The sequence below is a fragment of the Euprymna scolopes genome, chromosome 25 (genome assembly GCF_053919585.1).
Source record: "Euprymna scolopes isolate OS-2025 chromosome 25, ASM5391958v1, whole genome shotgun sequence".
Lineage (NCBI taxonomy): Eukaryota > Metazoa > Mollusca > Cephalopoda > Sepiida > Sepiolidae > Euprymna > Euprymna scolopes.
The window spans coordinates 84,341,730-84,368,619 of NC_136506.1; the positions used below are offsets into that span (position 1 = coordinate 84,341,730).

Consider the following 26,890-nt stretch of genomic DNA (forward strand, 5'->3'; position numbering starts at 1 on the left):
ATAGCTTTCGTTTTGGTCAATTATTTTGTTTTTGTTTTTTCATCTTTTATGTCAGGTGATGAATTGTTATTTTCGTTGAATTTTTAAAAAGGTTTCCGATCTTAAAATCCTCTGCTTTCTTCAGCTTCTTTTCTCTTTCGATTTGAAGCTTTTACTTATATCTCCCATATATGCCAAAATCTGAAATCCTAGAATTCCATGAAAATCGAGAACACTTACGTCACTATGGAAAAAAAAAAAAAAGAAAAAGATAGGAAAACAAACATGCATTACAATGATAATGATGATGATGATGATGATGATGATGACAAGCAAGGAAAGTATGGATTCAAAGTTGATTAAAATAAAGAACTAAATCAGGGTTCGTACGGATTTTCAAGCCAGCCATTTCTGACAACTGCTTTCAACTTTACACGTCCATCTTTCTCAACACGCATTTTGCTTCTCCCCGACAACATGTTATTCTTTTAACAACACCCTCTGTCTCCACACAGGCTTAAAAGTCTCTTGCCACCACCACAGGGCCACACGCCCATCTCACCCAGCTTGCATTTTTCTTTCTCTTCGACCTCACACCAGCCAGAGCCAGCCATTTCTCGTTTTCGACTTTACACGTCCATCTTTTTCGACGCGCACTTTGCTTCTCCTCGACAACATGCTATCCTGTTTGTTTTTTTCTTCTCGCGCAAATCTGCACACCTGGTAATTTGCATACATGCTTTAATGGTTGCTGCTGCTAATTTTCATACATGCTCTTACGCACTCTGTTACAAAAAGAGTGAATGGATAAATCATTAGAATTACTAACACTATCAGACAGAACTTTCATGAACAGAGTTTCTTACCATGAACTTTCCCCATGTGGAACATGTTACCCTACAAATCACAACATTTTTAGTTATAAGGCGCTTTAATTTTAAAATTAATGGTAACATAAAATTAATCTCCCGCCTTTTTTTTTATATACAAGTTTTTTTAAGCTGGGGATGGGGCATCCTACCGAATATTAAAACATTCATCTGCTAACTCAAGTATTCCAACCAGGAGATCTTTTTAAGATTCTGACCGTTTTTTTTTTTTGTTTTTTTTAATGCAATTATTTTAATCTCTCTCTTGCACGTGGTTCACCGGGTATATTTGCCAGGTAGTTTTTCAAATTCTTTTTCAAGAGTCCAGTTAACATATTACTCAGCATGACATGATTAATTTTTTTTGTGATCGCTAAATCCGTAAATAATTTTCATTACGGATTACACCTGAAAAGGTCACATATTACTAGTAACTGGCTGACTGAAACATGCTCATAAATGTGTAGCAACATATTAATGCTTATATAATACAAATAAGCAGATAAGACTATGTGTTAGGTTGAAGAGACCAACGATACAAAGGATGGGGTAATTTATATATATATAATGAAATAAAAATTACACTTAAGTTTATCAAAATGATCCAAGATGGTAAAACTAAAGTATATTATAAATATTAAAGAATTAATATTTATAAAGTAATCTCAACCAGATGTAAAAGCTCGATATAACCAAATAGGAGATAGAGCTTATAATAAGAGCAAATAGTTAATAAAACATGTTAAAAAAAAACACTTTGAAAAAGAGTTAAAAACATTTAATTTTAAAAAAGGAAGCACAAAATAAGTGGATAGTCCTTAATCCGCAGAGTTTCAACGAAATACTTCCCTTCTCATCAGAGGGTAGGATTTAGCAAAATGCGGGATCGGATTTTGCTTACAAAAGTATTTGATGAAACTACAAGTAAGTTAAAGATCTTACTTGATAACAAACGGTGATTTCCCCCTTTGTATTGTTGGTCTCTTTTCTGTTTCTTTTATATTTTTTCTATTTCGATACAAACCTTAATCCTCACCTTTCTTGTCACATATATTTAAGACCATTTCTTTTTATTTATTTATTTATTTTTTAATTTTCTTACAAGTTTGTTCAAGCTGGGGACAGGGCATCCTACCAGATGTCAAACATTCACCTGCTCAGATATCCTAACCGAGAGATCTTTTTATGATTCTGACCGTCCCTTTAAGTGCAATTGTTTGAATCTCTCTTGCACTTGGTTCACCAGGTATATTTGCCAGGTGGTTTTTGAAATTCTTTTTCATGAGTCCAGTTGCTCCTATAATAACTGGAATGATAGAAATCTTCCTAAGATTCCAATTTCTTTTCATGTCGTACATAAAACCTTGGTATTTCGTCATCTTTTCCCTCTCAGCTCTGTTTAACCCAGCATCATTGGGAACACTGACTTCTACTAAGGTTGCTTCTTTCTCTTTGCTCCATATCACTATGTCAGGTTTTATGGCTCCGTTTTTCTAGGTACATAGCTGTAGAGATTGTCTAGTCATAGTGGATGGTGCATAACTTATTTCCAACTGTTCTTTCTGGTAGGTTTCCAGGATTCTAACCGTCCCTTTAAGTGCTATTGTTTGAATCTTTCTAGCACTTGGTTTATCAGGTATATTTGCCAGGCAGTTATGGAAATTCTTTTTCATGAATCCAGATTAATCCTAACTTTAGTTCTGATGTGCTCACTTGGATGGAAAAAAAATAAAATAAAATAAAATAAAAAAGTCTTTATTTTGTGGATAAAAACTGGGTCAAAAATTTGAATATTATATAAATAAATGTTTATTTTAAAAAATTGGAATCTGCATTTTGATTGGGCGCTGAACCGTTTTTACTGAAACCTCTTTCATTTTTACTCAATAGAGATGATCGTTTGCAGATCTCTAAAGACGTTAAGAATGGCATTACAGAATGGTAGATTTTTCAAGTTGATAGTGTCACCGTATTTGGAATTTGGGATACAGCTTTGTGAGAGATAACATCAAAGACAAAAAAAAAAAAAAAAAAAAAGACCGAACACAAAAGCTTCTTAAGATTCAAGCTTTGAAGAATATGGGAAAAGTTTGCTGCCAAACATGAGAAAAATGAACCAAATTGTTGGTAATCCATGTAGCACATGCTGCTGTTCTGCTTATTTTTTGTAAGTTTGTAAAAAAAAAAAAAAAAAAAAAAAAAAAAAAAAAAGAGTCTATTACTATAGTCTGCATATTTTTTTTTTTTTTTGCAGACATCAGGACGCCCAAATTTACCTCTACCGACTGATACTATCTATTTGACATACTTCAAAAGAGAGTGTTCATTAAAGGTCGGAATTCACCCCTGAAGACAGAGAGCAAAATGACAAAAAAAAAAAAAAAAAAAAAAAACATGCATGCACAAACTCCCTTTTGCTTTACTAAATATAAATACAGATGATGCCTAAAACTGCAGACATCGTGGAATGCCTCAGACTCTCACAGAGTAAAACAACTGGGAAACATTCATTGGCAAACAAGTTATGGCATATCAAATCCGAAAGGCGCCTCGAGGATAAGGGTTAACTGAAGTCCTTCAGGGGGTCCATCCTGGACCCAACTCTCTTCCTGATCTACATCAATGATCTCCCAAAACACATACTTAAATCATTCGTTGACATCTATGCTGATGACACGACCATCTATGGCAACACATGAAAAGTCGTAAATGACAAAGTTCTCTCTGATTCTCTCTCCTCTGATCTTGAGCGTGTGGCTGGTTACTTTTAATGCCTCTTAAACCAAGCTCCTATGTTTACATCATCAACGCTCTGGTCTCCATCTGGCATCAATTGAAATGGATGGCTCTCATCTTGGGGAGGCTCCATGTTTTGACAAGGGGTTGACCTTTACTCTTGATCTGAAATAGAACACGTACATCAAGTCTGTTGCCAAAGTCGCTGAGAAGATGGTGGGATCCTTCTACCGCTCCAGAAGATATCTCACTACTGATACAATTCTCTATCTATATAAAAGCTAAGTACGTCCAAGGATGGAATACTGCTGCCATATCTGGACAGGAGCTGCTAAAAACAGCCTATTCTGCCTTGATAGAGTACAAAATAGACTTCGTGGTTTAGTGGAGGGATGCCTTTTTCTCTTCCCTGCAACCTTTCTCCCACAGAAGAGACGTTGTGAGCCTGTCTTTGTTTTATCGTTATTTCCATGGCAAGTGCTCGTCTGAGCTCTAATCTCTGGTCTCCCCTTGCCAATCTTTCATGATAAACACCTGTCTAGCTGAAACCACTGTCAATTTCCTCCACACCTGACTACAACTTGAATGTCTTCAAGTCCAACATAAACAAATTCCTGATGAACCACCCCCTTAAGACACTTTATCAAATCTCCAATACTAACAATTACTACTTACTGTACACACAATAACCCTTATCCCTGAGTGGCTTCCGGGCCTTGATAACTGGTGACCTTCATGTATAAAAAAAAAATAAAAAATATATATATATTTTACAGGTGGACGGTGAAACAACAATCAAGGGATAGCAACAGTGGTTGTAATTACCCAGAAGTGATTATTTAAAAGGATCACTTAACAAGAAGTTGTTTACATTCGGCTTCAAAATGGCAATGTTGTAATCAGTCAGGAAGTAGTCTTGAGATACCATGCTCCACTGACTGGCAGTACTAGGAAAGAAACTTTGCCCATGGAAGTTTTGCTTTATTTATTTTTGCCGACTATTATCCTCATCTAGTTGTTTCACAGCGTTTCGGCCAACTATTCCTCTGACCATCGTCAGGTGGTAACAGCAAATAAATATACATTGCACTGTAGAGAATCTACTGTTGATTTTATAAAATTATTTTTGTATACAATGGCTTGAATTAAAGTTTAAAATACAAAAGTCAAGTATCATGCTTCAATTGTACTCCAAACAGAAACATTAATTTCAAATGTGCCCCTGTCATATCAAAGAACGTACAGTTGATGTCATATGTCAAGCCTTTTGGCTTGTGTAATAATAAAACTTATCAAATGCACTTCTGATGTTAGGCTGTATAAGGTGTTAATTGATCAAAATTGCCGGCTTCTTCTATGGATTATTTCGATTATCGGTACTTATCAAAGACATTTTGATACAAAGCATATCTAAGAACACTGCCAGGCACATAAAGTACCTATTTACAATGTCTCCCCACGGAACAGAGTTAGACACCAGGGTCGTTTTTTAATGTGGAGAAAAGGTACAAAAAATAAAAATTGTCTCAGTCGTGAAGGATTTCTCCTCCACTGAAAGAGAACACGAAATGGAAGTGCCACATCTGAAGAACAGATACTACACTTTGATCTTGGCCATTTCTTAAAAATCAACATAGTCATTCTAGAGTCCATAAGAAACGAACTCGCAGACACACATACAATGTCGTTTTATATAATAGTAGAGACAGAAATTAATCAATATAACCATATATCATCCCTCCAGCCATCGATTAAATAGTAGAGAAGACTAGACTCTCAAACCTTGATTGAGCTTTACAATACCACACCTGACGTTGTGCCGAAACTCTGTAAAGGAGGCAAATTAAATACATTAAATAAATTTTTTTTTATACAAAGAAATCACCTCTTCTCAAGGCCCAGAGGCCACTCGAGTATAAGGGTTACCAGATGTACAGTAGCCATCGGGACAATAGCATAGTAATCGTTAGTGAAAATTTGTTAAATTGGATTACTTAAGAGAATGGTTTATAAAGATCTTGTTTATGTCGGGCTTGAAGGCGCCTATATTGTAGTCAGTGGGAAATCAGGCAAATGGAACAGGGTTCCACAGGCAGGCAGTTCTAAGAAAGAAGTTTTGTCTATGGAATCTACATTTAGGTTTAGGCCTAGATAAACAGTGGGGGAAATTATTGATAGAGGTTTCAGATAGACGAGTGTTTTTTGTCAAAGTTTGGCAAGTGGGAACCACAGACTGGAGCTCAGACGAGCACTTGCCATGAAAATAATAATAAAAGACAATAAAGCAGAGACAGGCTAGCAACGTCTCTTCTGTGGGAAAGAGGTTGCAAGGAAGAGAAAAGGGCATCCCTACTACGCTATGAAATCGGTTTTGAACTCTATCATGGCATGATAGGATACTTTGAGTAGCTCCTACCCAGATTTCATGCTTAAGGATGACAGATCGACCAAACCTCGCAGAGATATCTTAAATTTTTTGTTTTTTTTGTTTTTTTAAATGTCCAATTCTTGCATTTCTAAGGGATTGGCTCAGGGCTCACTCAGGCGTCATAACAAAGACATCAACAAGTTTCCTTACATGGAAAGCTTACTCTCAGCATCCAAACCACATGGCATCGCGAATCTCTAAAAGATGCAATAAATATTTTTTTTTATTTTGATCTAAATCGACAAACGCATACATGGAATGGATCCGCTAACATCCATTCCCCACCCCAAGAAAAAACAACTCATACTCATCAGCAATCCATCTGCGGTGCATGTAAATGCATGTGCATGCATGCACATCCTGCTTTGTGCAACGGCAAACCTCCATCCATCCGAAAACAACGCATCTGCAAATCTTTCGTCAGATGCGCCCCCTCCTCCCTCCACTAATGATCTACTACATTTTAATTTTTTTTTATAGATGTTTAAAGCAAACAGATTTAAATAAAATTGGTTGGTTGCTTTTGTGTTATTGTATATCAACTAGTGATGGGACGATTCCAATATTTTTCCTGATTCCGATACAATTACCGATTCCTTATAAATTTCTAAATATTTTACCATAAAATAGTTATTTTGTCCCGATTATTGTAAAAACACATCTTAAATGTGCATGTATTTTCTCAAACGTAAAAACACTTGTGAGGTGGTGATCTATAGATTTTAGTCTTACTGGAAGTTTAAATCGATAAATATTTATTCTTTTATTTTTACTATACAGGATGTCCCAAAAGAAGCTGAATTGATCAAATATAAGATGGAACAACAGAAGCAACAAATCAGTGAAAAAAAGATTTTAGAGCATCTAGAATGATGTTAGCAAAGTCATCATGGTCGTTATACTACCGAGGAGCGAGGAGCGGATATTTATCATAGAGTGGTACTTTTGGTCGAATTCAAATTTCAAATCAGTCAGTTTCTTTTGGGACACCCTGTACAAGCAGTGGAAGATGTTTTATAAAAACAAAATCAAATAAAATAGATAATTAAAGGAATTGATTTTGGCATCGGAAAATAGGCTCAAATTTTTCCGATTCCGATTTCCCAAAACGCTACGATTTTTCCGATTCCCGATTCCGATTAATCATCCCAACCATTTTTGGTTATTCGTATTATTTGAATTCATCGGACTACTGTTCTCATCTTGAGAGTGATTTTCACAACATTTTGATCAATGTAACCTCCGACCTTCTTCAGGTGTATCTTATCGAACTCGGTAATGTTTCTGTCAGACTCGGAAATTTGGACGGAACCCCTTATTTACTTCATAGGGGTAGCATGGTCTTGTTTTGTTAGCCAGTATTTGGAAAAAATCAATTGTAAAAGTGATATTCGCCTGAAGGTTGAAGGTTCAATTCTCGGGGTGGGTGACCGAAAAATACAGTTATGAATTACTTAAGACCTCTATCCAGTCATGGCTGACAGAACAAGAGCATGCTACCTCTGTGAAGTAAATAAAAGGTTCCTTTTGAAATTCCGTCCAAATTTCTGAGTTCGACGGAAACAATCCAGAGTTTTACAAGATACAACTGAAGAAGGTCGAAGGTTACATTGATTGAAATGCTGTGAAAATCACATTAACGATGAGAACAGTAGTCCGATGAATGCAAATAACAAATCTTCATCTCAAAAATTCAGAAACATTTTTGGGTTATTTAAGTCCTTTCTTTATATCTTCAAATATTTATTCATCGAGTTTGGTTTGGTGGTTTTGTTTTATGGTATATCAAACCTTTTTGGGTTATTTAATACCGAATCCAGTTATTTAGGGAAAAGGTTTTTATGCTTAATGTTATTGATATATACAGATATTTTTTCATGATGTTTGGTTTGGTTGTTTTGCAGAGGAAAATTGTTTTTGTAGAACATATTTTGGAAAGGAAAATAACATTAATGTTTAGTGCAATTTTGTTCAGGAAGTTAGTATCTTGAGACAGCCTGATCTGATAGTATCTCAAGGGATTCCAATAAAAAAAATAAATATATACAGATATACTAGACGACCCGTTGGGTCAGTATGTTATATTAGCTATAGAATTAACACTTGTGATGTGAAGAAAATAGGTTTTTTGTGACGTAACAGAAAAATTTCTATGAAAGTATATTAAAATGAAAAAAGAATATAGGTAGATTTCTATGAGTCGTTCTGTTTATAATTGTTTATTTTTGAAAAAAAAAAACAAAAAGAAACTTACAGCCATTGAATTATAAGTGGTTTGCCATACTTATAGGTAAATGTACACTGAACAGATACCATAATACTTTAAGTTAAATTCAAATTTTGATATATCTTTTAATTTAAACGCGAAAAAAAAAAAATACACTTGGGACGCTGAAAACGTACACAGTAAAACAATATGTTTTATTGTGGTGTTGATTATTTATTTGTAACGCAAATTAAAGAAAACATTTTCGAGGTTCTTTACTTATGTTGGTAGTATAGAAGAAAATGTATGAACGTTTTTTAAGAAAGGTGTATTAAAAAATTAAGAATGAATTAAAAAAAAAAATAAATGAAGGTAAATCGCCATTGTAAAATGCTCTTATGGTTGTTAACAGGTTAAAGTAGATTTATTTGTAAGAAAATTGCGTTAAAATGACTTAAATGTAATACAGAAAAGAACAATGTAAAAAAAAAAATGCAGTAAGTTAACAATTTTTTATTTGGATAATTTAAACGAAAAAAAACAAAAACTGGGACGCTGAAAACGTACACAGTAAAACAATACGTTTTATGGTCGCGTTGATTATTTGTTTCTGTACGCATGCGCAACCGGAAGTCATAAACTGGATGTTGAGTCACAATACCCATTACAAGGTCATGTGAGTTTATATATATATATATATATATATATAATGCCTGATTGGATTGTAAAAAGCATATCCTTGACAAGTGTGAAACTTTATGAGGAGTCGTTACCTTCAATAATCCAATTTACCAAATTTCCACTACTAACGATTATTACGATATTGTCTCATTGACTACCGTACACCCATTAACCCCTATCCTCGAGTGGCTTCCAGACTTTGATAAGTAGTGACTCCTTTGTTAAAAAAAAAGAAAAAGAAAAAGAAAGAAAAAAGAAATACTAACTCTCAAAAGTTCAGACATTAATGGCCCTTTGGACATCCATAGAAATGAGCGACCTCATCGGTTACGCTGTACAACGTTCCCTTCTTTTTATTACTGCTGTCAGTTCTTTGTGCTTTTTGTTAACAAAAGCAGCCAGTGCGTGTCGGTTCGTTGCTTTGCGAATTTTATCTGATCGAAATTATGTACACACGTCACAGACTTATTATTCAATTTGATCTTATCGCATCGATTCGGGTTTTTGATTGCTATAATCTGAATCCACAAGGATACCATAAAAGTATTAACAACAAAAAGCCTAACCTGCCATGTCTTAATAAATCGTGGAAATCTTTTGGACACAGTTACACTCTAACCTCAAATAATTATATCTATACTCCTGTTTTTATTTATTTATTTATTTATTTTTACTTCAGTAAGTTTTAAGAGATCAAGAGAGCTAACTCCTCCTGATGCTAACACTTGATTCCGTTATGATTTAAATTTATATCCGAGGGCTCTTTTAAAAATAGATACTGTTCCCTTTATGGCTGCTATTTGTATTTTATCATAGCTTGGTCTTCCAGGGATTGCTTCTAAGTATTTATGAAGATTCTTTTTTATTAAGCCAGTTACTCCTATCACAACTGATATAATGTTTATTTCTTTCAAAGAACATGTCGTTTTTAGATCATTTTTTAGGTCCTGATATTTTGTTATCTTTTCCCATTCAGCTCTGTTAAGGCCCAAATAATTTGGGACTGTGACATCGACAATGAGTACAGTTCTTTCAGACTTGTTCCATATTACAATGTGTGTATTTAAATTCGTGTTTAAAAACCCTTTTTCTATTTATTTAGGTGTTTGTTCGCTTCCCCACGAAAGCAAATGTGACTCAAGGTCGTTTTTAATGTGTGTGCATGTGTGTGTGTGGGGGGGGGGGGCAGCTCCCCTGAAACAAGGGCAAAAAGGGGTCACTCTGACAGTATCCCAAAAAATAGTAATTGTCTCAGTATGAAGGGTTTTCCCTACATTGAACAGGGACCAATTAACTTATGTGCAACATTTGCAGAACAGATGGTATTTATTTGCTCCCCCACCGAGCAAATTAGGCACAAGGCCGATTTTTAATGTGAGGAGTGAAGGGAGGAGGAAGGGAAAAAGGGGACCAGCTCCCGAGAGGTGGGAAATGGGAGCTGGTTAAAGGTCAAGCATGTGGAGTTGCCCCCACATCTGGTCTTTGCTAGTCATAGCTAGTCATAGCTTGCAGTATCTGCCGGAACAGATACTACACTTTGATCCCGGCCTGACGGCATTTATTTGATATATTTATTTGCTTCCCCACGAAAGCAAATTAGACACAAGGTCGTTTTTAATGTGGGGTTAAACCAGCTCCCCTAAAACAAGGGTAAAAAGGGGGCACTCTGGCAGTATCTAAAAAAATAGTAATTGTCTCAGTATGAAGGGTTTCCTCTACATTGACAAAGGACCAATTAACTTACGTGAAGCATCAGATAATACACTTTTTTTTATTTATTTAAAAAGAAAATGCAACTTTGTTATATATGGGCCATAGAATTGCATTAAACTGCAAAAGATCTAGCTAATTTGCATATTCTTTTAAACATTCATTTTAATTAATTCACTATTAGTTTATTCGGGGTTTTTTTACGGGATGATAATTTTAAGTTAACTATTACGTGTAATTATATTCATGCAGATATTCTACATGATTTATACTTCTGTAATATTTGCGTAAAATGCTTACAGTAAACACAAACCTCTTATATATAATATATATATATTTGTTTAAAATATTTTACCTACCAAACTCCTGTCAGTTTTTGGTCTACAGACATGAAACTTAATATATAAGGTATTTGAACATATGCAAAACTATATCTGGGTTTAAGCCAGGGAAAATCGGTGCAAAAGTGTGTACATTAAAAACATGGAATTTGCCAGGTGAAAGTCGAGCAACGGCATTACAAATGTGCATGCGTAACGTAATAGTTATTGGTTCAGATTTTAATTTTTAGCCTTGCAGCAAACATGTCTTCATAGGTCAGGCATTAACGTTAAAGGAAAAAGTAAATCGTAAGCTAAAAGTTTTGGTTTCGATTCTTGGTGGTTGCACACGAATCATTTTTTTTTTTAAGTTTTTAAATCATTATTATATATTGGGTCCAATAATAAATATGAAATCTGCATTAATAAAAATATATTTAAGCATATTTTATGTTCGGGCAATGCCGGGCGGCCTGCTAGTATATATATATATATATATATATATATATATATATATATATATATACACACACACACTAGAAGCTGAACCTGCATTGGCCGGTATTAAACATAACGTTAAATTCCTGAAAAAAAAAAAAAAAAAAAAAAAAAAAAAAAATGGAAAGAAACAGATATGTGCATGCGAGTATTATGTGCTTTCTAAGTAGTTCACTTCTTGTAAGTAAAAAAGAAAAAAAATACTCGAGCTGAGATCGAAACCGAAACCTTAAGACAGTGAGTCAAGTACAATAACCATTAGACCAGCTTGACATGCTCTTTAAAAAGTGTTTTCAAACCTACTTAACAATTTGTGAAACAGTTGACAGATAAAAGTTCAATGAACCTGATGTACCACAATTTTCCAATTTTTACCCCTTAGCAGACCTTTTTCAGGATGAAAAACGATTAAAAATTTTTTCATATATCTGAATACTCTATATACCAGTTTTCAAGTCTAGACCAAAAATTTGTTGAATATATAGGTTGAAAAGTGTCCTCACACACATTCTCACTAATATATATATATTAGCAGGAAGACCCAATATTGCCCGGGATTGAATGATGATCAATGAATGTGTCACACACTCCAATATTTTTATTGTCATCAAAATCGATGAAATCGACCATTTTTCAATCAAATCAGTTAATTGCCTGCTCTAGTCTGGGACCCACCACGGTGCACCGGGAGGAAACTTCACACGCCTATCTGCAGCAATTTAGTCCATAATACATTAGTCTACATTGCACTGTAGAGAATCTACTGTTGATTTTACAAAATTATTTATTTGTAACTCACCCCTGTTATAGAAAAGAGCTTACTGTTGATTTTATATGCCTTGCCTTTCTGCTTGTGCAGTAATAAAACTTTTCAAACGCTTTGTGATGTTAAGCTGTACAAGACGTTAACTTTAGTCTGGTCTTTCTTTTATTAGATTATTTTGATTATCGATTCTTATCAAAGATATTCCGATACAAAACCTATCTAAAAACATTGCCAGGCAGATAAAGTACATTTGTGTGAAATTTCATAAAAATCGGCACAGCCGTTTTAGAGTCCATGGGGAACGAACGCACACACACACACAAAGTTCCTTATATATAAAAATAAAAATTGAGAAGTTCATTTTCTTGAGTTAAGGGCAGAATAAATTAAAAAATTGACATAACTAAATGAATGATTCTGCGCTACGAAACAGGTGCTGCCAAGAATTGTGCATTTCAACGTACTTAAAATAAAGAAATGGTCAACATCTTGAAATTTGAAAAATAGACTTTTGTCATTTATTTGTATATGCTCTGTCGTTACACGAACTTGATAAATTAAAGGACTGGTATAAAGAAAAAGTGAAATATAATTGTATAAACATATTCGGCCATATACAAGTAGATTAACAGGCTCTCATTTTACTAAAAAATACGAATAATTTTCATGTTTTACTAGGTTAATTCCTATTTCAGTCACGTATATTATTTAAAGTGAAATGGGTTTCAGTATTATTCTCAATGATAAACGTGAAGTTTAACTAAGTTTTTGAAGAAAAAAAAACATGGAGCTTGTTCAGAATACAATCCAATTTTTTAACAACAAAAAAAAAATGTATTATGTTTGTATTCGTCACAGAACGGAAAAGACATTCCAAAAATCATGTAAAATGAGCAAGTAGATTTTTTTTTTTTTTTTTTTTTTTTTTATAAGAAAATCAAATTTTATGATAAAACGTCTCGGTCCGCTATCTTTAAAATTTATCACTGGTTATTTCCCCCCTTAAACTCTCCAGAAATAGAAATTAAAATTAGCCTTCATATGGTTACGATTAATAGTAAATAGCTAGAAATGAATGGTGCAGGACTTTTGGGGCTAAATGAGGAGTGGGGGGAGCAAATGCTGAACTTAGTCATTTTTTTTTTTTATGTCTCGTTCACTGTGCACTCATGGGGGGGGGGCCATGCATGCTTCAGGTGTCTTTTCCGCAGTGACATAGTCCACAATACATTGTAGTCCTACATTGCATTATAGAGAATCTACTGTTGATTTTATAAAATTATTTGGTGCTTATGCAGTTTTGTTACCGCGCTATTGTTAAATAGTTTTTTCAGGTTAAATTCAAGTTTCACGATATAGTTTTTTTTTTTTTTAATTATTTAATTGTTATGTGGAAGCACAGAACAGTTACACAACACCCTCCCCTCTCCATATTAAGAATGGCTTTCAAAATAACGTTATTATTTCAGCACGATAACAAAAGTGTATAAATACCAATTATTTTTATACAATGGCTTGAATCAAAGTTTAAAATGCAAAAGTCAAGTATCATGGTCCAATTGTGCTCTAAACATTTCAAACGCACCTCCTGTTTTATCAAATGACATACTGTTGATTTTATACGCCGAGCCATGCAGTGATAAATCTCAAATGCACTTGTGATGTTAGGCTGTACAAGGGTGTTAACTTTGGTCAAAATCGGACTGTTCCTTCTTTAATCGGATTTTATGAGAATCGATTATTACTTTTTTTTTTAAGAGACATTTAAAACCTATTTAAGAACACTTCCAGAGACAAAGTACATTTGTATGGGATTTTTAAAAAATTCGGCTCAGCCGTTTAGGAGTCCATAGAGAATGAACTCTCTCTCTCAGACACACAAAGTGCCTTTTATATACAAGTAGAGATTATTTTGTGTCTGATTAATGTTTCCACTACACCTTTATTATATAGCAAGTTTATTTATTTATTTTTTGCATTTTCGCTCCAAACAAAGCCACAGTGCCACTCTGAAGTAGGGGGATACTATCTGGGACATAAGTTGTAGGGATATTATGTAGGGAGTTGAGCAGCAAGTTGTCTTTTCACATTACACTTGAACTTCTGCATGTCAGTACAGTTGGAGAAACAGGAACCCGGAAGGGAATTCCAAAGTCTAGCAGTCCTAGGGAAGAAACTAGAAGAGTACAAGGTTTTCTGGCATCTGGGGATCTCTGTGTAGGGGTGGGATTTTGCTGTTTGTCAGGTTTGTCAGGGGTATTTACGTCAAGGAGATGCAAGGGCTTGTAGTTCGTTGGAGCATTTACCACTACTAGTAAGACAAGCAGAGGGATGAAACATTTCGGTGAGAGAGAGGCTGAAGCCTAGCTGACAGTTCAGGACCTATTAGGTTGGCGATTCTCCTTTAAATACTGTCCAGGAGTAAGAGACAATGTGACAATTATTGGAAAAAAAAAAAAAAAAAGAAATGTAATTTTTTTGTGTGTATAAGAAAAACTTTTACAGTGTACCTACTTATCACGGAATGAGATTGCATATTCCAAAAATCACAAAATTTGATCCAGTAGTTTTTTTTAGTTTTTTTCAAAAAAGAAAAAAATTGCTGTTTTTTTATCGATAAGTGAAGGCCGAATGCATTTTCATATTCTTCAAATTTTGTTTTTAACTTATAATAAAATTTATAAAAAATAAAAATTTTGTTTTTAAATTATATAAACTTATATAAAAATATTATAATAAAAAAATATAAAAAAAATGTTTTTAACTTATATAAAATGATCCTTCTAGAAAAATGTTTTCATAATTTGAAAATTTTATTTTCTTGAATAAGAAAAAGAAAAACTACTTGATGCAATTACGTGATTTTTGGAATATTTAAACTTCGTTCCCTGACTGCTACGTACATCATACACACTTTTCTGTATTTCTTTGCTTTTAATTTCCCCCCATAAGTGCCAATCTGAATCAGCACCTAATTGTTTTACATAATTTCATTTGAAATATTAAATGTATAGCAGAAAAATAAAGTAGAAAATTATAACGCAGTTGTGCATCCGTAGTGCAAACAAACCTGAAGGAAAAAAAAAACTATTGTGACTAAATGTGTGTTGCTAAGCAATAATAGAAATAAAAAAAATTAAAATCTGGTGAATAGAAATGAGAAGTCTATGAAATTCGTTCAATTGTAGAATAAGGGCGCCTGGGAAATAGCAAAGATTCTATGTGATCTTCCAGTTTTTTATGTTTTTTTTTTTGGGGGGGGGGATCATAATTGTTATGGTTTTTAAAAGGGGGTTCATTTTACAATAGAATTACATGAAAAACTGATCACCGACTTTGACAATTAAAAGCAAAACAAAAGTCGGCGATCAATTCGAGATTGTTTTTGTTTTGTAAACATGATCCACCTGTATATGGTGTAATATAGTGATTTATGAGAAATATCCAAGTACTCAAGTTCTTGTGCAAGAGCACAGGTTATTTCAATTGACAAAGAGTTGCCATGAAACTGCAGGTATCGACGAAAAATCGAACTAATGCCTAGTATCAATTGAAATAAAAAGAACACAATTGTTTCATATATGTGTGTGTGTGTGTCCCGACTGGCAGTTATTGTCACTTCCTACCCTGATGATTGCGTAAACATGAAACACTAGTGTCTGTAGATAAAAAATAATTGTTAATATTTATCTGAAAAAATGTTATCGTTATACACACACACACATTTATAAGAATACTTTATGTATACTTCAATAGTGCTCAAGACATGAGTAGAGCTACTAATAATAGACGCTAGAGGTATAGAATAGATAAAGCCTAACTCATTAAGAACGAGTTTCTAATAACGCTATAATTTACAAATGGATTCTAACTGTTTTTTGTTAACTATTCTGTACCCGTGTATTTTCATCATATACACTATGCATGTATTGAACACTGTTGAAGTAAATACTGAAACAAAAAATATACATATTAGTAATTTCAAATTACACTGTACGTTAATTTGATCGTCCACCGATGCCCGCGGTTTCACCAAATACTGGAAATCCAACATTTATATAATTTAGAGAGGTACACAGTTATATTTTGTCGCTACAAACAGCCATCTGTTTCAGTCCATGAGACTTCGCCAGGCAACCCGGAACCATTCGACGCTATAAAAAACAAAAAAAAAAAAACAAAGGAAGAAAGAAAAAAGAAAGGAAAAAAAGGAAACAAGGAAAAAAAAAGGAAACAAGGAAAAAAAAAGGAAACAAGGAAAAAAAAAGGAAACAAGGAAAAAAAAGGAAACAAGGAAAAAAAAGGAAACAAGGAAAAAAAGGAAACAAGGAAAAAAAGGAAACAAGGAAAAAAAGGAAAAGAAAAAAGGAAAAGAAAAAAGGGAAAAGGAAAGAAAAAAGAGAAAAGGAAAAGAAAAAAGAGGAAAGGAAAGAAAAAAGGGAAAAGAAAAAAGGAAAAGAAAAAGGAAAAAGGAACAAAAGGAAAGAAAAAAGGAACAAAAAGAAAAAAGGAACAAAAGGAAAGAAAAAAGGAACAAAAGGAAAGAAAAAAGGAACAAAAGGAAAGAAAAAGGAAAAAAGGAAAAAGAAAAAGAAAGCAAAAGAAAAAAAGAAAAGAAATGAAAAAAAAAAAGAAACAAAAAGAAAAAAGAAAAGGTCATGATTCCGTGCTCAATTACATATATAAGAGCATAATAGATATATTTACTGGAGAGTGATCGCTTATCAAGGACTGGAGGCCACTCGAGGATAAAGGTTAATGAGTAGCAGATGAGATAACAGCGTAATGATCGGTGATGGTTGAAAGTGAGCATTTAAGAGGACGGCTCAAAAAGAACTTGTACACGTCAGACTTGAAACCAGTCACATTATAGCCAGTTGGTAAGCAGCTCCGCGGTATTGTGTTCCACAGACTTGTAATCCTAGAAAGGAAACTTTGCTCCCATGAATTTTCGTTTAGTTTTAGGCACAGATTGTGTGCGAGTGTGTGTGTATATATATATATATATATATATATATATATATATATATTATGTGTGTGTGTGTGCGCGCGCGCGTGCATGTTGCATAGGAGAAATGTATTCTTTTGTTGGTTACATATTTCCCCAAAACCTCTGACCTTGATGGAGGAGAGATCAAAACTTGCTATGGTTTCAAATGATCTGAAATAACAGCAATAGGAGACTTGATTCCAAATGTTTCTCATATGTTATATCTCTGCTCTTTTGGAAATAAGGTACGATTATGAATATCTCCAGTATCAAATAATCTTTATGTACTGTGAAATTTACTTTATGTATGAAAACCAAAAAGGGGGGAATATAACATGAGAAATATTTGGAATCAAGTCTCCCCTTGCTGTTATTTCAGATTATCTAAAACCATAGCAGCAAGTTTTAATCTCCCCTCCATCAAGGCCAGAGGATTTGGGGAAATATCAGATATTTTGTAATTTATATGCAAAATTAGGAAAACGAATGACTGATTGAAACATTTTATGGCTGTAAAAAAAAATGTGAAAAATATGATGACGGATGATCCCCTTAATGTGTGACCTCAAGAGCAAATCTTACATAGCCCACTACACAAGTCATGTCATTACCTTTCCAACAAGCCTTCATTTATTAAATTTTGATCAATAGTCACGGAGATTTGAAACTTATAAAATTATCAAAAAAGGTGGTATCTCTCTCTCTCTCATATATATATATATATATATAGCCAAAATGAATATTGAAATGCTCATATGTAGCCAAAATGAATATTGAAATGCTCATATTTTTGGTTTTATGGGACGAAACTACATGAAAATTTGCAAGGTTTTTGAAGATTATAATACTATTCTATGGTTACAATTTCATGACAATTGGTAAAAAAAAAAAAAAAAAAAAAAAAAAAAAAACGGACCTATATTTTCAAACCAATAAAATATGCCCAAATTTGCCTACAATTTTAAATATAGTGTCCTGCAGGCCAGCTTCAGTTTTGCTGTTTCGGTCGACTCCTCTGTGACTAATATAACAGCAAAAGAATTTTTTTAAATAATTATGAAATACTTTTTAAATTTTAGATACACGTCAACAACTACTTCAAAAGTCCAATTAACATTATTAATGAATAATACGGACCGTGCTGAAATAACGTTATTAAGAAAACCATTCTTAACATAGGGAGGTGGTATTTTATAACTATTCTATACTTTCACATAGCAATTTAATAAAAAGATACCGTAAAAATTTAATTTAACTTGAAAATACTATTTTTTAAAAATAGTACGGTTCATATTTTTTTGCATAGGTACAGACAAAATGGAAGGAGGGAGTATTTTTTTTCTTTAAAAATCTATTAAAAATTAAGTAATTATCCAATTAATACGAAATTTTTACCGATTATTAAGTGAAGAATGACCCTCATAATGGGGTACTGTTTCATAATCTCTCTCTCTCTCTCTCTATATATATATATATATATATATATATATATATATATATATATATATATATATGGTACTAGTGCAGAGAGTGATCTGGACGTAAATAACGTTATTATTTAAAAAGCCATTCTTAACATGGGGAGGGGAGGGTGTTTTGTACCTATTCTATACTTCAACCTTACAATTGAAAAAAAAAAAAAACATCAAAACTTTAATTAAACTTGGAAATAAGATTTTTTAAAAATAGCGCGGATCACTCTGCACTAGCATCATATATATATATTTGTCTACAATCCGTCTTCTTTGTGGTTACGAATATGCTTAAAAACAATCAGTCGAAACTGAACAAAGCATATTGCATTGTGGGGAGGGTGAGGATTGTAGATAAAAAAAATAAATAAATAAAAATTGTGTACGTATCAGATTTTAAGGTTGAAAATTCGAATTTTGAAGGTGTTTCATTTTTCATCTTTTGAAGTGTGAAATTCGTTGAATATGTTAATTACTATCTTTCAGATTAGCAAAAAATATATATATATATAGTCATTATTTTTACGGAAAACACTACTTTTAAATATTTGAAAAATAAATTAATAATTTTCTTTTAGTGAGTCTAATATTGCTAATATACCATTAAATAGGAAATGCTTTGAAGAATAGATACCAAAAAAGGAAAAAAAAAATGATAATTGTGCATTTTGCTAAAAATACGATAATTTCTTTCTGCAATCTGTTGTTACATGACATTACCTCAGCTATGGTAGACCATAAGGCCTACAAACAGTTGTTATCTTCCACTTTTCCAAAGTTACAAATTCTAATGGAAGTCTTTTTCACAAATTAATCTTTTTTTTTAGATTAAAAAAAAAAAAATAACTGCATAAAGAAGAAATAAAATATATTAAATTAAAAACTCATATATTAAGAGTTTAAAACTATGGAAAATTAGTTGGGTGGTTTGTGCTTAAATGGCAAAAATTGATGAGTGAAATGTGATCATTTTCCAAGTATGGTGACCCATATTTACACATACAAGTCACAACGGCTCATGCGCAGGTCTTGTTTTTACATTTTTTAAATAATTAATTATGGCCGTTTTAGGCATCCGTATTTGACAACTGGAAGAAAGAGAGGAAACACCACTCTGCTAACAACTTACGAAATCGCAGTCTTTTCGGACCCTTGCTTAAAAAATTCTTTTATTTAAAAAGTACATGGAATATAAAATATAAATATGGACAAATTCTTATAAATGAAGAATGGAAGCACCCATTGATTAGTATTTTTTTTATAGGTAAGTGATTTTCTTGAATTTATCTATATTATATTTAGATTAAGTTAAAATTCGTTGAATTTTGTGAAATCTTTTAAAGAAAACTGATTAAAAAAATATTGTATATTTTTTATTAAACCTTTTATTATTTAAAAATTTGGTCTTTGCTCCTTTTATTGAAAAAAAAAATTAGGGTTTAAATTACATTATCCATGTTATAAGCGCCGAAAGATAGCGAGTCGAATTAATCAAATGTTTATCACTCCTTTTTTAATGGCAACTTCTGAATCTCCTAGAACATCACTGATTTGTCAACTCCCTGATGATGCTATGACTTGTGCTTGACTTAGTTTAAAGTGTGGACACTATCGTCCAGAAACACTTGGTCCTGATGGCAAGACAGGGTCAAGACGGCCAAGTGTGATACTAGATGCAGGGGTTGTCTCCAACACATACGGCACCTAGTATTCCCCCAAATAGTTACCCATTGTTACTGGCCAACCACATCGTTGCTTAACTTCAGTTGTTACGTGAGCAAATGAAAAAAATTAAACCCTTATAAAGCTGATTCTTCACTTAATCGTCAAAACAACTGTTATAAATACATGGAAATTTACAGGACTAAATGAAGTTCACTTAGTCCTGTACATGTTACCGTAGTTTCTTCCAAACTATCATTAGGTTTTGGATTTTTTTTTTTTTTAATTTCGCCACGCGAAATCTATAGAGTGAAATAAAAAATGGAATTATTTGAAATTCAGATACTTATGTTATAATATTTTTGCATATTCTTATAGCAAATAATCCTAAATCTTATTTAAACGAAAAAATAAAAAAATCAATTGATTCAAAAATCTTTTTAAAAATATTTAAATATGTTACAAAAATGGTGGTGAAATTGTGTTTTGGAAAATTTTAAATTCTATTAGAAATAGAAAAAGTTTTATATTATTCTGCTTTTCATATAAAAATCAGGCTTTTTTTTTTAGATTTCTGAAAAAAAAAAAAAATTGCTCAAGAATAATGGATTTTAATTTGTTAAAAAAAAAAAAAAAAAAAAAAAAAAAAATGTTTTTTCTTCCATTTTTTTTTTTTTGCCGTGCCTAATTTGCAGATTCAACACTGACAATAAAGATCGAGTGAAAATATTGTTGATTTTTTAAATATCTGATTCTGATCAAGTAATTGTAATACACCCGGCGTTGCCCGGGTGGAATTCAAAATATATTTACAATTATTCAAGTAAGATTTTTAAAAAAATCCTTTTAGTTTTCAATTATTATTTTTTTAAATTTCAATAAACAATCAATATCAAATAAAAGGTATTTTTTACATTAGGTCCATCCATATCCACAATTTTCTTTAAAATTGTGACTTTTATAGGTTTTCAACTATGCTGAATAAGAAAATCTCTTAAATTTTTCAGAAACAAGTAGTTTTATGCACTGTAAATCACTGGTGGCCATGTTTGTACGCGCGTGATAAACAAATCTACTTCTCTGCGACTGACACTGCCACCTGGCGGAAACAAATCCACTTTTTTTTTTCTTTTTTTACAACCGAGAAATTAGTAATGTGCATGCGTGTAAAACAAAACAATTTACGACTTTTTTCACTTCGAGTAATTCTATTTTAAGAACGGCTTTCTTAATAAACACCTCCAACCTCCTCATGTTAAGAACGGCTTTCGGAATAGCCACCCCCCACTTCCTCATGTTAAGAACGACTTTCGGAATAGACATCCCAACCTTCTCATGTTAAGAATGACTTTCGGAATAGACACCCCCTTCCAACCTCCCCATATTATGAACGGCTTTCCGAATATACACCCCCTCCACCTCCAAGAACGGCTTTCGGAATAGACACCCATATGCTAAGAACGGCTTTCGGATTTTTGCTGTTTTTTCACTGGATTGGGCACTAATATATGGGGAGGGAGTGATTTCTTGTTCAGGTCCGTCTAAGCTATTTTTTAAGTGCTACTACAGAACTTGAACAGAATCAACTTAACTTAGGTTAGTGTCAGTTTAAAGTTTTAAAAAATATATGTTGTTTAGTTCGGTTCAAATTCTGTAGAAGTACCGAGGTAAGTACCAAAACAGAAATTTTTCAATTAAAATTAGAAAATCGTTAGAAAAATATTTTAAAATCCTGAAAACAAAACAATAAATAAATAAATAAAAACCGGTGCTAGTGCAGACTGCAGAGTGTGATCATCCGCGCTATTTTTTTTAAATCGTATTCCAAGTTTAATTAAAGTTTTATTTTTTTTTATTCAATTGTAAGGTTGAAGTATAATAGGTACAAAACACCCTCCCCGTGTTAAGAATGGCTTTTTAAATAATAACGTTATTATTTACATCCGGATCACTTTCTGCACTAGTACCTAAAAAAACAAAACAAGAAAAAGAATAAATAAATAAACAAGAAACCCTCAGGAGTTTTAATAAAAGCAATATTTGTTTGTTGTTATATTTTACTCTTTCTTAAAGCGGTTTATTTTAACGTGTCGGTAAAATAATACGAGTTATCTGATATACAAATATATTTCAGACTTAAAATAAAACAGTTTAAATTCAATAAAATTATTGTTTTAATGGATTTTATCTTCCGTTTTAAAATTGTTATTCTAAACACGTGTAATTGAATAAATTTAAAGGAAAAATTTCAATTTTAAAAAAATAAGGTAAATTTATACAAACACCGTGACAGCGAATTAACCCTAACCCTAACCCTAACGCTGTCACGGTGTTTGTATAATAATACCAAAAAAAAAAAAAAACTGTAGTTTTAATTAAATAGATAAAATAAGTTTTAATTTCTACTTACCTTTCCGTGATCAGTTGGTTTTATTTATCAGACATGAAAAGTCAATATTCGCCAAAAAATATTCCGCATAACAAGACGCATGAAACATGGAGTTCTTATTTTTTAAAAGATTTGTTTTAAAAACGCAATATTTTAAAAAAGAAAAAAAAAAAGGTCTTAAATTAAGGAATTAGAGAAAAATATGAGTTTATTTTCATACAAGTTAAAATTTAAAGGAAAAGAAAATAATATTTGCAGGTGCTTTTTGGTAGGTGTGTTTTTTTGTTTTTTGTTTTTTTTGCGGGATTTTTACCTTAAATTAAAATAAAGAAAACGTTGGAGATTAAAATGAAAATTTAATTAAGTAAATAAATTTAAAAACCAGAATAATTATTTTCTTCTGTAATCTATTTTTTATACCTTTTAACTTTATAAAAAAAAAAATATTTTTAAAAATCCGAACGTGAATATCCAATTGTTTCCTGGTTCGCAGAGAGAACAAGAAAAAAAAAAGCGGAGAAAATGCTCGTCCGAAGAAATCCGTATTTCTCTTGCTCCAACTTCTTTTTTAAGTGTTAAAAAAAAAATAAAAATAATATTAACATTTAAAAATACTATAGACGATATTATATACGTCTTTAATTATTTACTTCAACCATCGCATACGAGGTTGTTTTTATTTTATTATTTTTATGGTTTCGTTTTCTTCAAAATAAAACCAAATTCTACTTCACTCACGCGGCATTTTTTGAACGTCTCCTCCTCAAATTCTTGTGTTTTTTTCGGGAGTTAAATCGAATTAATTGTACACCTGGCGTTTTGAATTATATTACAAGCACAAAAAATCGAAAAATAAACATACATACTTTTACATTTATAGGGATTGTACAATTATACGTATAGTGACGTTATAAACGCATTTCAGGTGAAAACATTAACTTACAGTAAATGTGAAAGAAAGAGTTCTCAAGATCCAGGGTAGGTAACCGCGATCGATTATTTTGATTATGTAATCTAAATACCTGCCAGTTTTAAACACAAATTGTTGAAACGTAATTAAATTACGAATTGTATGTGATAGCTCATCTACTGGGTAGTTCTTTGTAATTTTTGTAATTTGATCTTTATTCGGCATGACACGTAAGTACGTAATAATGTTTACACCTGAAATGCGTTGGTTTAAAACATCGCTAAATCACCAATCACCAAATGTAACTCTAATTAACAGAAAAAAAATAATGATAATAATAACAATGATAATAATAATAATAAGTGAGTTAATTAAAAACCGATAAGCCTAGATAAAAAGAAAAAGAATGTATATTATCCGATTATTTTTTCTGTTTTTACCTACAAAAAAATAAAATAAAAAAAGAAACACATTTTCACCTTTTTATCAATTTTTCAAAGTAAAATAAATTTTTTAAAATCGGTACTTGTGCTGTTTAAGAAGTGCTGAAATAATAACGATTATTTAGAAAACCATTCTTAACATAAGGAGAACGACTTTGTTAACTATTCTGTACTTTCATCTGACTATTTAGTATTTATTAACTTCTTACCATAAGAGAAGACTTCTTGGCCTTCGGGCCAAGATTAAAGCGTATTATCTGTTTTTCAGATGAATGCTACAGTTGCTACACTTCAATTTCTTGTTCTCTGTCAATGGAGGAGAAATCATTCATGACTGAGACATTTTTTAATTTTTGTTCCTTTTCTCTGGATTAAAAAACGGCCCTGGTGTCTAACTCTGTCCCGTGGGAGGGGAGATGCATTGTAAACAGCGACTTCTTGGCCTTCGGGCCAAGATCAAAGTGTAGTATCTTGTCTTCAGATGCTACACTTCAATTTTTTGTTTTCTGTCAGTGGAAAAGAAATCCTTCACGACTAAGACAATTTTTATTTTTGTTCCTTTTCTCCACGTTAAAAAAACGATCCTGGTGTCTAACTCTGTCCTCGTGGGGTGGGGGGGGGGAAGTAAATAGGAACTTCTGACACCTGTAATAATGTTTCATTAAACTATATCTATATATTAACACGATAGTGTGTGTGTCATTTTGTGTGTCACGCTTACATCCGAGTTGTTTAATTGGTCTGTTCTTCTATTTCTTGTCATAAATAATTTTACCAAGAATTCTTCATAAGTTTTGGTTTCAGTTTCGACTATGGCTGATGGTACTAAAATCATCTGTTTTTTTTTTTATAAATAATTTTATCTAGAATTCTTCATAGGTTTGGTTTCGGTTATGGCTGAAAGAAACTCAAGTTATATATATATATATATATATATATATATATATATATATATATATAAACAAACGCCATAATGCTTGAAATTGTCCAACCGGTCTTGAAACAATTGTAACTTACAATGAAATACACTTTTTGTTGCTACCAATTCCTTTTTTGAAGTCTTGGTTTTGTTAATACAGTATATATATATATATATATATATATATATATATATATATATATATATATATATATATATATATATATATAATCCCCAAAATAGTGTTTCATGATAAACAACTGATGATCCCTTAAAAAAATAAGGTATTACTGGTACTATAGTGAATTCGAGACAGCAAGTTGATGCAGTGATTGCAGGTGATTGAATGACTTACTGACTAAATGGTTTTCTAACGAATGATAAATTTTATTTTTTTGTATAGTTTTAAAGGTTAAAAACTTCCAAGTGTATATATATATATATATATATATATATATATATATATATATATATATATATATATTCACACTGAGGAAGATCGAAGGATCGGTCGAAAATTATGTGCTTTTGAAGGAAACATTCTTATTTTTTCAAAAGACTTTTGTATTCCTACACGTCAACACACAGGAAATAAATACAGAAAAGATATAAACATTCATATATTTTTCGTATTGATTTTTTATTCATCCATATTTAAATATATGTATACAGACCCATACGCGAAGGAGGAAAACAATGTGAAAAAAAAAATGTGACATCTTTGCTATTGCGTCCATCACCAAACCGAAAGTGGTGAAGGTTTAAATTAAAGCTAGACAACCGAAAAGAGGGAATGACTTTCGAAAATATGGACCCCTCCTTGTAGAAAAGCGACCCCTCCTTGTAGAAAAGTGCCCAGTTGAGGGTGAAGCAATTAATATTTTTAGCCAATTTTTCAATATTTGTCGTCCAAAGGGTCGAGCTTCAAAATGATGCTGATCTCGTGAAAATCTGTCGCCTCTGTCGAAAGTTTTAGAGTGAATCAGTTACATATGACACTTTTAAATCAGAATTGATTAAATGAATGTCAGATTCACAACAAAAGCACTTCCACCAAGTCCTCACGGAGGAAGAGCTGAGCAATAGGAAGCCATCTCAACTCTTGAGAAGGATGAAGTAACTACTAGGCAAGAATCCTGGACATTTTGAAGCAACTATTCACCATCCAGAATCCAAATTATACTCGTGTTCACTCGAGAGATGACACCGGTCGAAGGCTTGGTTGACCTTGCTGACAAAATAATGGAGGTCACAGCGTCAGCTCCCCAGTCAACCAAACTCTAGCTCCGACCATCCCTCTTACCACACCTGAAGTCGACGTCAGAGAGATGCTTAAAAAGCTAAACTCATACAGGAGTTAAGCAACCAGATGTGAAATCTAACCACGAGGCAGCATAGGCCATACTGTACTCAACAGGATGACTTTTGTCGCCAATGCTCTGAGAGTCGAAACAGGTACCCTCATTGAGACAACAGCGATAATATGCAATCATGCTATTGTCATCAATGTTACGGAGAAAAAGCTGTGAGATACGAAAGCCCTGCGTATTTACACAAACATCTAAATCAACGGGAAACGGCACAGACAGGTGGTAAATGCAACTGACACCTCTGGCTGGCTGCATACGCGTCGCACCTTTTATGTCACCGACAGGAATTCCGGTATACATTTTTTCATCGATGCAGGAGCAGAAGTGAGTGTTATCTCAAGCAAACTAATAAAGGAATGATTAACACAGATACTGGTCCTTTTACAAGCTGTGAACCACTCCCTCATTCCAACCTACGGTCACAAATCCATTTCAGTGGATATTTATGGCGGCCAAGCTTCCATTTCCAATTTCAGGGGTAGATTTTCTGCACTGTTTCAGCTTACTTGTCAACATCAAACCTGGGAGAATAATGGATAACA

General features: G+C 32.6%; 1 protein-coding gene across 1 annotated transcript in view; it reads right to left on the reverse strand.

Moving 5' to 3' along the window:
* The window catches only part of LOC145247471 (frizzled-5-like), a 437,519-nt gene extending 413,833 nt beyond the window's left edge, over nucleotides 1-23,686 (reverse strand). The window contains exon 1 of the mRNA XM_080109270.1: nucleotides 22,728-23,686. The gene's annotated coding sequence lies outside the window, so the exon portion shown is untranslated. The remainder of the gene's footprint in view (nucleotides 1-22,727) is intronic.
* Between the last annotated feature and the right edge of the window lie 3,204 nt (nucleotides 23,687-26,890).